Consider the following 9,991-nt stretch of genomic DNA (forward strand, 5'->3'; position numbering starts at 1 on the left):
CGAAGGGAACTGGAGGAGGTTTTTCTTCTCTTCTCTAGTCCAACAGAGAGAAGCGAACAATATAATAGTAAAAATAACTTATCAATGTTCAGAAATATGTAACAGTATTTAAGAGTGAAAGTGTAATGTAATATTTATTGAAATTGAGTTTGCTCACTAGAATTCATGTTTAAATTTCATTGTTGTTATTGATATGAAATATTAATATAGAGACTTAAGTATAACAATGAAATTTAATCATTGAAAATATTAAATGGAAGGATTAAATTACTGTCAATATTGGAATTTAAATTTTAAAATGTTGTAGAATTACTTTAATATATTTCTAATTTAAATTTTTTTAAAAAAGCTAAATAAATTGGCAGCAGTCTTCCTATTTCAGCACAAATATAAAAGAAAAATATCCTTATGCACAATTGTATGAATATATTAAATTTTACAGTTTGTGTGATCGTTTAAGATCTCTTAAGCTTTCTGCTATTTGGTTTATAATAACGTCGTGATCTACAAGAAAGATCCAGACGTATTCAATATTATGAAGCATTAAGTTTTCCAGTTGGCTTTGTCATAAAAGAAACCTCAGTTTTTATTGAATGAATTACAAATTAGAAAATAAGGATTTACACGTTACCTTGATAGCTGGAAGAGTGATAATGTACACACAATATAAATTGCTATAAGTACTTTCATTTAAAGGTAGTTCATACGGGAATATAAACGTTAATTGTATGCAGCATTATTTCCAAAGACAAGTATTCAACTGATCCCGATCTTCCGGTTATTTTTCATATCACTCGTCTTAATTTCCAGAATCAGCTCGGCACGAGCCACATCGAAGTCATTAAAAGAAGCATCCTTCAGGTTCTTCAAGTAATCTTTTAGTGCATCACAAATTCTTGAATTTCCTGTCATTTAGATAAGTTTCATTACACCTTTCTATATTTTCTCTTGTTTTCAGGGCTCCGTCTGCCGTGGAGGATCTAGTCTGGGCCTGTGGGCCCAATATCCCCATATTTTCAGTGAAAAAATAATTTTAAATATATATCATAAATATATTTTTTGAAATTTTATAGTAAGTGTTGCCTTTTATTGTTTTTGGAAATTTTTGAAACATTAGATATAGTTTCAGTTGCAGTTTTTCTGTTATGCAATCTGTAAAACAATATTTATTTGTCTTCCGCTATGTCAACGTACAACCTAGTCATAACGTCCATCGGGAGACCTTTAAGTGGGAAACTTCTGTAGGGTCTATGTGATGATATACCGTATGATATACCGTATGTCTATGTGATGTATCGTGATGATATACCTATCATAGTTTGGGTTTTAGCTACCCTTTCCCCAGTTTTTAATTTCCAAAATCGTCACTGTCCATCGGGTAATTTACTTGTCTTTATTTCTTCACAAATTCTGTAGAAGGTATCCGCTTGGAGGTCCTTTCTACTGGAATTCTTGCAAAGACAAATCCTCATCAGAGAACTTTTCATGAAAAATAAGCGTTTTCAACACCATATCTTATTCCTTGCAAAATCAGCATCTACCCGCTGATGTTCGTTTATTAAAGAAAATTTGTTTTCCGAAAACATTTAAATTTTAACACTCAGGCAGGCCCATATCCACGGGAGCCTAGGGGTGGTCCCCCTACTTTTTACTGATTAACATGACTTTTTCTCGTAGGCTTGCAAACTGACTATCATGATCATGAACTATAATATGGTTGGATCGGGCCCCCTTAACTACTTCCGCCCCCTCCACTACTACCGCCCACTCCACCCCCTATGGGCCTGCCTACAGCTGACAAAATTTCAATCTAAGTCACTAAACCTATTATTTTTGTTTGCACCATTATCCATGCCCTTTAGTAGTTCATGTTTCAGGACTGTAAATATTTCGAAGTTGGTATTGTAAACTCAAATTGCACTGTGTAACGTGTCATAACTGCTGTCATTAGAGTTTACAATTTCAACTATTTGCTTCTTTAATTTCACGAAGTGCCCTTAGTATTTATATAAAGTCACACAATTTACTTATTTCCTGTAGCACATTACGAACTGTACTTCTTGATACCATAACAAGAATCTTAGTTCTTACATAACACGGTGCGTTTTTGCGAAACACGCAGCCACCGCATACCTTAAGTCTAGACGGTAGCACTGTGGCACAATCTCAATCAAACGACACAACCAGAGAACGAGCCATAAAGCAGTCACAAGACCTCTTGTGATTAAAAAAGAAGATAGATTAGGCCGAGTTACACCATAAAACGTAGGATACGTGACAGTGCTGGCACACGCACCGAAGAGAGCACGGCAACTTGTTAACATCATGGTCTTTAAACAATGGATACTAACATGCAATAACTCTTTGATGTAATACTTATTATAAAGACAATAGTGGAAACAATAAAAACTTTTCCTTAGTTAAATACAATTAAGGTTATTTTATTCTGACAAAAGGATACCATAAGAGGGTGGAACGCAAGCGCTGATCTCCGCTCGCCACGGTTACTCGTCCGACATAGTGTAAACCTAATCGGATAGATTTGACATTCAATAATCTTTATTGGATTGTTTAAACCGTGAAAAATTAGTCTTGTTTATTTAGGTATCAGATAAAAAAAAAGTTCTCTTTTCGTCTTCACGAGGTTATGAATAAAATCGTTTAGAATTGACTTCAACCCTTAAACCGACAAGGATATTTCATGCAATTTTGTAGGGTCTGTGCTTTTAACCAGACAGGTATCCAACCCAAAACTGTAGGGGGCCAGTAGAAGTTAGAGGGACCGATCTATCCATATTATGCTTCACCACCATATGATAGTTCATTTTAAGCCTTCTGTCTAAATTTTAGAGCGGCGGTAAAAAATTAGGGGGCCAAGCTTCTAGACCCCCGTGGATACACGTTTCCTTTTAAACTCAGTATTAATTGCATCTTATACGAATTAATGTTTAATTTCTCTACTATCCTATAAACGACCGCCTACTCATAATCAATTCTTGAGAATGTATTTCGTAGAAATGTCTAGGTTTTCCTCAACTCTAAAAGGGGCGAACAATGTTAATTGCGTTGAACTGAACGACGTCTTCCGGTACGAGAAAGACCTAAGATAATTCTTACTTGCTGAAAATGTTTCATCAATTGATACATTGTTGCTGCATTTCGTGCTTTTTGAACATAAAAATAAGTACAATGTACTTGTAGTATTTTAAAAAATCGAGTGTTTTCCAAAGTAAAACTGAACAATATTCTTCTCTCGTTGGTCATGAATCTTTCTATGATGAATTCCCAAAGTGTTTGCTTTATAGTTCTGTGAACTAAAAAAATAACAATCTGAAGAATAAAAACGTTACTTAATATTACAATCATACAATTTATAAGGTACCTTATAATATGAAAGAACGATCAGTTTTCCATTCTCACAAGCTGACGTGACAATCACTACTCAGCCTGTCCCTTCGCAAAAGTCATTGAAAATCATGGAATTGAAAAGAACGTTTGAGAATAAGTATCATTTATATCGTTTTATCACAATATAATTAATAATAAAAGAAGAAAAATAATGACGATAATAAGAGGTCGTAAACGATCAAAATTATCAAGTTAAACAAGTTATATTTATATACAATTTTTTATTTATATAGATTAAACACAATCGATAATAATAAGAAACTATCGTATATTAATTAATTTATTTATTACTCAACACAACAGGCACATGCCTAATTAGACTGCTGAAATAGTTCTATACATTCTTACACTAGTTTTATGGTGCTTTACAGGACACTGGTTAATTATCAATTTTATTATATTTTTGACTCATTTTGTTATAGAAAAACATATTTTATAGATTGCTGACTTCAGCATTATACTTGTCATAACTTTTTTGCAATAAAAGAGACTTGTAATTTTAGCTCTACTTGTAACTGAATAAATATTGAAATTTTTTACCAATGTACTATAGTTTTCAAGGGAAGGATAGATTCCTCTTACTTTGTACACGAAATACCTAAGAAAGCACGATTTAACTCTATCAATTTGTTCCTGATACTTTTGATGTGATTGTTTCCAAATTAAAGTAGGAAATTTCAACTTGTAGCGTACATACGGTGTACAAATAATACACTTACCACAGTGTTCCAATATTCCTTAAGTCTTTACCATATGGTAATTATTATGAATCCTAATAATTTAAAGCATCATTTTTAAGTGTTTAATGAATATTAATTTCTATTAAATGTACCATATAGATCTTTAGTACTATTAGATCTGGTTATAGAAGTATTACTTAATAATATTTAAAGAATATTTTAGTTTCTGCTGAACGATCATATATTACATTTATTTTGCATCTTCCAATTTTTTCACTAAACATAATACCCTGTGAGTCGTGTTGTGAATCAAGACAGTCGGGCACGGAATTAATCTTCGCGTATACTTTGAAATGATCAAGAAGCAATAATTTTTTAACATTTTGTATATAATATTTGAATTTAATCATTGAAAAATAAAATTACAACAATATAACAAATTACATAATATCCTTTTTACAAATACCGTTTAAATTATAACTAGTCTGATTATGAATGCAGTAAGATATCTTTGAAATAATAGTTCTAATACAGATAGAAATTAAATCTTGAGTTCAACGTCCCACGAATATGCCCTTTAAGCTAAGGGAGAAAATCTAAGAAACACAGAACACGAACGGAATTTCAAGTCCAAGTATTGAATTACAAATGTTTCTATGAAAATTATGTTGAATACACAATAAAACAATAGTTTAACTTAGAATACGGTATATTCGAAACATAATTGTATGATGAAAAAATATGTGCATCTCCACCTGCACGTATCAATTATACTGGGGTGCATGTGCATCTCTTGATCGTTATTAGTCGTGTGTTAGGTGGTCCTGTATAGAAGCTTAAGACGAGTACACAGAGGTATATGTAGAATAGTTTAGACGGTGGTGATGCAAAATAGGATTCCTCTCTGAAATTCAAAGAGGCGAAAGTTTAGGTACACAGTTGACTTGTGTAGGTGTATTCAATGTGTCTAATGTATTAGAAGTGTCACGCGAAACTGCAAAAGGTGATGACGGCAAAGAGTATTAGTGGAAAGAGAACAAACCTGAGTGATGAACATCACAAAGCAATGTCATCAAATACTGTACAATGATTACTCAGAAAGTAACTACGAAATTAAATCAGCACCTGTAGAGGACTATTGCGACAATAGTAGTATGACACAAGCTGTATGATCTAAACATCCACATTATTTTTGCAATTCACAAACTGTTGATCACCGTCAACAGTTCTTTAGCATAAGCAAAACGATACTAAGAACATGCAATATAGACAAGCGACGTATGGATTTGAAATGCGAAATATGTCACATGAGTCCTCTTTCGACTTAATTCTAACAATAGTTTACGCTTTTATATGGCGGACGTTAAAAAAAAAAAAGTGTGTCCCGACGCATCTTTTCCCTGCTGTGAAATATGGGGGCGACTCTATGATGCAGCAGTACTAACTTCATGCAATTTTGTTGATCGTGTGATTACTCTCACAGACGAAATTACTGCTAGTGCCAGGGATATCATTCTATAGCGTAAACTTTGTTTCTGAATAATAAATATCTTTCTACAGTGGTAATGGGCACTTGCACAATGCTGGAGCTCATGAGTAGTTGTTTCATGAATATCGGGATGAATTAAAACTCCTATTTTTTTCATTAAATTCCCAAAACTTAATATTATTGAAGACTTTGTCAGTTCCGGAGTTGTCAAAATAACGTTATTTATTTTTATGACAACTAATTCTGTTATGAGTTCAACCAAGTCTGCCGAACGTGTATTATTTGTTTTTATTATTATAATTCATTAACTTATTACAATGTTGATTTAACATACTACTAAAGTAAGCATTTTTAAATGAGATCTAAGCACCATGCTTTACTTGAGATCCTGAATATATACCAGCTTTCTAATTAACAAGTAAATGTCATGAGAATGTGTCATGTAATTAATAATTTCAAAGAAATCTCTTTTGAATGTGAATGCGATTTTTATTCAATTTTTAATTATTTGTGTTTGCATGTCATGTATAAATTAATGCAAAAATCTATAATGTTTTCTCTAAAGTACGTTTATCAAAATAATTTTCATTTTCATTTCGCTTAAATATTGCGAATATTAGGTTAATACAAAGCTTTTTGTAAAATAAAATTGATAAAATTAGTAAATTAAAAACACTCGAATCATTGTAAACGAATGTATCATTAATCAAGTGTTTCATATTGTAAATACTCAATGTTAAAGTAATTTTTTCAATTATTTTCGTTCGCATCAAAAATCTATTTCAAGGAAATAAGAATTTTGGGAATCAACTTATGTTCTAGTGTCATAAATAATAAATTTAAATAGTAGTTTTATTAATTTCTTTAGGATCCAAATAAAAAAATCAGATATGTTTATAGTTATCAATGTCGTTAACTTTGATATATACTGTATTTTTAAAAAACGTAGTGTTGATAAATAACTGCAATATGCAAAGCAAAAAGCAATGGTAATTTACGGGCTGTAATTAGCCGGAAAAAATAAAATTAAAAATGCTAATAAACATTTTCCATATTATTCGGCAATCCCGGAGTCAAAAAGCGAATGAAAAAGCAGCAACAATACTGTTTCAAAATAATTGCAATAATTTTAGCATACAGGGCAATCATAGCAAAAATGGCCTATAGAAAAAAACGCTTATACTGGGGACAATAAATAATATATTGTTAAATGTGCATAATGCAAAGGCGAATAATAGGGCCGCATTTGTATTACTTAAAATAAATTTTTCCTTCGTTGTTGTTCCCAATCAAAGGTACTAAACACAAGAAGAAACCTTACATTTTTGTATATCTATGCCTTTAAACAACAATGGTCCACAATCTTAATATATATAACCCTTAAATAGTTAGAAAATATTAGTTAACGCTCATGTTTTAAGATAAATTTTCCCAGTTTTACGTTCTGAAAACAATCATTTTAATGAAATGTATATATATATATATATATATATATATATATATATATATATATATATATATATATATATATATATATATATATATATTTACCTAGATTATGAATGCCCTAACCCAGTTAATTCCCACTAAATGTTCATCATTAAATTCTTTTTTTAAATGGTTTAGTAGAGTTAAAAGTCAAATTTCCCCACTCTCCTTGTGCTGTGCAGTATTGTTTCAGAAAACACATGTTACATAATTGATACTTGTTCCTTGCCGCTAGCGCAACTATCAGTAAAATTATTTTTAAAAAATCTTATAAATATTAAAAAGGTCATCTAATTAAAATAAATAACATTTAAAAAAATAAAAAGGAAATAATTGTTTTGATCGCTCAGGTTGTTAAATATACAGATGGTGATGAGAAAAATGGAAACACCTGAACGAAATTGCAACTTACCAGATTAATATGGTGTCGGGCCACCTTTCACCTTTAGGATAGCTTTGATGCAACGTGGGATGGAGGCATAGATGATGTGAATGGTAGTAAGTGGAATTTTACACCATCCCTCGTGCAGGACATCGGCCAGTTCTGTGAGAGACGATGCAGGTGGAAATCGTCGCCGGAGTAGTGTTTCCAAGACGGACCACATATGTTCAATTATGTTGAGATCTGGGGATTGGGTGGGCCAGAGGAAGTGTTGAACTTCAATCCAATTTTTTTCAAACCACGCTGTAACAACGCCAGCTGTGTGAATGAGTGCATTATCATCCTGGGAGATGGCGTCATTGTCCGGGAACAGCATGCGGACCATAGGATGCAAGTGGTCTCCAAAAATTGCGACATAATCGTTGGCACTGATTTGTCCGCGAAGTGTGACCACGGGACCCAATGAAAACCATGATATGGCAGCCCACAGCATCGCCGAGACGCCGCCATGTTTCAAAGTTGGGCGGAGACACTGCAGACCATAAGCTTTTTTTGGCGTTCTCCACATATAAACACGGCCCGTGGTTGCGAATAGGGTGAAGGATGACTCATCCGACCATATCACATGTTTCCAGTCTTCAACGGACCAAGTTGTATGGCCGCAGCACCATTTGCAGTGTGCGAAAGTGCTATGGTCTCTGATGAGCGGTTTGGCCCGTCCAACACGACTCCGTAAGTTCCTGTCATGTAATTCCCAGCGGACTGTGCTTGTCGTCACAGGGTGGGGGAGGTGCTGATTGAGTTCCTCCGTTACTTGCTCCGCAGTGGCACGACGATTCTGCGTGACAATAAGTATTTTACCCGGCGTGACCTGTCACTTATGATTTTCTTCCGCCCACTGGTCCGCTTTCGCGATGTGGTTTTCTCGTGTGTTGTGTAGGTTGTCATCATCTTCGACACTGTCTCACGCGACACATCTAAGACAGTAGCCACTGCCGTCACACTCACTCCACATAACCGGCACCAACAATTTGCCCCCTTTGAAAATCTGATAGCTCTCCCGTTTTTCACTACCTTTGTCAGCTGCAGCCACTTGACACTGCTGTCCCACTGCGCCTCACGTAGTATGGAGACCGACCTAATACACCAACACCAGCGGCCCGGCGCTGCGGGCACCACGACACCACTGCCAACCCATACATCTGACGTGTTGCCAACTACATGTGTTTCCATTTTTCTGATCACCATCTGTATAATGTGCTTATAATTTACTTATTATTTATTTTTTCTTTTACCACAACATATATATTAACAATATTAAATCTCATGCTGAATTCTTATCCGTAATCACTCGTTAGACTACAGTCTGTTGTTACAGTTCATAAATTATTTGCTTTAATATGCTTTATTCATTAATCTTTAGGGCGGGTACTGTTCTCTTCTCCGATACCTTTCCAGCTGTCGGTGAAAACAGTGGTGGTTTTAAGGTTGAAGATAACCTTTTGTGGGTGCTAAAAACCACAAAACCAAAGTTCGGAATAAGCAAAACTAACACGAAAAATAAATCCTGTTAACAATCCAAAACAAAATGAAAAACATAACTAATGCTATTTAGAATAAACAATAAGCTCGATCATTTTAATATGATATCAAATTAATTCATTAAAGATATTTAAACAACCATTTTAATTTTACTATTTTGAATTTGCTTTGTATCAATATTATATATATTATAATTATTTTTGACTTGTTAGTTTATGCCCTTCTATCAAGAGATCGTTTTATAAATTTTTAAAGGTCTCATTGATCCTGTGTTCATAAAAACACTTTATTGACTTCTAATGTATCTCGTATGTTTTTGGTAATATGTAATTTAGTGGTTTGTTCATCTTCTCTTTCTAGTATCTTACTCATATGCTTTCTTGTTGACGTTTAGTTTGTTTTTCTTTTCCTCCATTGTTTATTTTTTGTTACAATATTAATTTTTTAAGCTTTTGTAACTGGGATTAACTCCTGTAATAGGCAGCAACAAAAAATAATGGGTGCCTAATAAATAAAAATGTGAATATTAGGTAGATAAATCGTTGTGATTGTTCTGATCAGTGCACGAGCCTAAGGATATTCTATGCAAGGTTTTCGATAGAAAATGAAGAAATACTTTTCATAGTCATGTTTGAGATATATATGTGTGTGCACGAAGATTCTTCCAACAATCCGTTCATAAATAGGACTTACTGGTTATCTTCTTATGAAGTAAAGAAGGAGCTATTGAACGTTATAATTCCGATATATAAATAGTATTCTAACAATGAAATAAACACCAACGGAAATGCGTTAAAACGATAATTTAGAATTTTTTAAGTATTAATATCATCAATACTTCTTTATCAGTGATTAAAATTATTTTATTTTATTGCGCATCTTGTTACACATAGGCATACAATATGAACTAATAGAATCTTCAAGTAGCGTTCCCAGTCTTAAATATCCATCAGTCAACAGAATGGAAGAGGGGAAACCTATATCCCCGGCAATGACTTGGAC

This window comes from Thermobia domestica, chromosome 14, assembly GCF_964235325.1.
Source record: "Thermobia domestica chromosome 14, izTheDome1.hap1.1, whole genome shotgun sequence".
Classification (NCBI taxonomy): Eukaryota; Metazoa; Arthropoda; class Insecta; order Zygentoma; family Lepismatidae; genus Thermobia; species Thermobia domestica.